The following is a 2,514-nucleotide window of genomic DNA, read 5'->3' as shown; positions in this document are numbered from 1 at the left end:
ATCGACGATCAACGGGAGGGCCTTTACCTTTACCTTTACCTTAACCTTTTTAGTTGATTCCAATATACTCGATTTTCTGAGGTATTATTGTGAATGGGATTGTTTTTCTCTATCTCTTTTTTCTCTTTCATTATTAATATATGGGAAAGCCATGGCGTACCAGATATTGATTTTGCAATATGCTACTTTACTAAACAAATCTATTGTTCCCAGGAGCTTTTTTGGAGATTCTTTGGGATTTTCTATGTATAGTATCATATTATCTCCAAATAGTAAAAGCTTGAGTTCTTCCTTTTTTATATGGTTGCCCTTGATATCTTTTTTTTTTTTACCAAAATCATATGGCAAGTACTTCAAGTACTATGAAGAATAGGAGTTTTGAGAGTGGGTAACTTGTTTTGTGCCTGATTGTATTCTGGAATTCTATTTCATTGATTTCTGCTCCAAGCCTTTGGTTTTTCCCCCTTGAGAATAACACTTGCTGTGGGTTTGTGGTAATTTGCTTTGACTATATTGAGGAAAGTACTTTCAACTCCCATTTTCTTGAGAGTTTTTCATCATGAATGGGTGCTGGATCTCATCAAATGCTTTATCTACATCTATTGATATGATCATATGACTTTTATCTTTATTTTATTGAGATGGTGTATTCTGTTGATTGACTAGAGAATGTTAAGCCATCCTTGCATCCCCAAGCTAACCTACTTGGTCATAGTGTGTGATCTTTTGTTGAGTTTCTAGATTCTCTTTGCTGGTATTTTCTTGAAAATTTTTGTATCTGTATTCACAAAGGAAATAGGTCTGCAATTTCCTTTTTTTTGTGGTGTCTCTGTCGATTTGATTATTAGGGTGATCTTTGCCTCACAGAAACTATTTGGGAGTATTTCTGTTTCTTCAATTTCCTGGAAAATCTTAAAAATGTTGGAAGCAGTTCCTCTTTAAAGGTTTGAAATAGTTCACTATTGAATCCATCTGGGACCTGGATTCTGTTTGGGGGTATAATTTTGACCATTATTTCAATTTCCTTGTTAGTGATAGGTCAAGTATTCCAAATCTTCTTGGTTCAGCCTTGGGAGGTAATTGGAATCCAATAATTTATAAATTTTTTCAAGATTCTCTCATTTCCTGCTGCAAAGATTCTCAAAATAATCTCTGATGATCCTATGGATTTCTGTACTTTCTATTAGGATACCCCCTTTGCATTTCTGATTCGATTTATTAGAATTCTTTCTCTTTGTTCCTTTGAGAGGCTTCTCATGGTTTAATGATCTTATTTATTTTCTCAAAGAACCAGTTTTTGTTCTTATTGGTCTTCTGGATTGTATTTTGGGATTCTAGCTCATTGATGTCTGGTACAAGTTTTATTATTTCCTTCCTCCATCCTAGTTTGGACTACTTTTGTTGGTTATTTTCCAAAATCTTGAGCTCTAATTTATTCTTGTAGGCCCTTTCTTTCTTCCTGATGAATTCTGGCAGAACTATAATCTTTCCTCTTAACACTGCTTTTGCTGTGTCCCACAAGTTCTGGTAGCTCGTGTCCTCATTCTCATTTGTTTATGGAAACTTTTTATTTCCTCTTTGATTCTTCCCTAAGCCATCGGTTGTTCATTACTTCCCTTAAAGAAAATATATCCTTGCTGAGCTTCAGTCTGTTTGATCTATCGAGAAGTGACAAAGAAGTGTTGAAATCTCCTACTAGTATTGTGTTGCTATCAATGTTTTTCTATAAGTCTATTAGAAGTTGTTTTAAAGTATTTTGCTGGTCTGTCATTAGGATCATATACATTGAGGAGGGTGAGTTCTTTCTGATGTACATATCCCATGATCATTAAGAAATGACCGTCACTGTCTCTGATAACCTTTAATCTGAAGTTCTTGTGGTCTGATACTAGTATGGCCACTCCAGGTTTGCGGAGGTGATATTTTCTTGAAAACTTGTTTCCCAGCCTTTTACTTTTAGCCCATGGGTGCTTTGATTGTTCAGACATGTTTCTTGCAGGTAGCAGAATGTTGGGTTCAGTTTTCTAATTCATCTTCCTATTCTGTGCCTCTGAATTGGCACATTTAGTCCATTGACATTGAGAGAGATTGTTGTTTTGGGGATTTGTGCTCTCTTTATGTATAATTTTTGTACTTGTGGGGATTGTCTTAGCTTAAAGTATACCTGTTAATTCTTCTTGCAACAAAAATATGGAATGCTTTACAAGTTTGCATGTTATCTCTGTACAAGGACCATGCTCATCATTGTATCATTTCAATTTTAATATATGTGTTATCAAACCTATTAGGAGTTAATTTTTCCATATTTTTCTCTTCTTATTACTTTGACTGTTGTCCTTCCTCACTCCTATGGCAGACAATGATTGCTAATCAAGGAATGTATTTCAAAGCAGCATGAATAAATAGATTTAGAACTTTAATGTCCCAGAAATAAAAATATGGTTTTTACTATATTATCGTTTACCCTACCCCCTAGGCATTAGTTTTACAAAATAATTCTTTTGGAAGATGGTA

The 2,514-nt window shown here is 34.4% G+C and overlaps 1 pseudogene; it reads right to left on the bottom strand.

The window, feature by feature from the left end:
• Nucleotides 1-2,184: 2,184 nt before the first annotated feature.
• On the bottom strand, nt 2,185-2,281 carry LOC130037148 (uncharacterized; annotated as a pseudogene).
• Between the last annotated feature and the right edge of the window lie 233 nt (nt 2,282-2,514).

Source organism: Sorex fumeus, unplaced genomic scaffold, assembly GCF_029834395.1.
Source record: "Sorex fumeus unplaced genomic scaffold, SorFum_2.1 ptg000070l, whole genome shotgun sequence".
Lineage (NCBI taxonomy): Eukaryota > Metazoa > Chordata > Mammalia > Eulipotyphla > Soricidae > Sorex > Sorex fumeus.
Note: the sequence above shows the minus strand (reverse complement) of the source record. Positions and strands in the feature narration are given on the sequence as shown.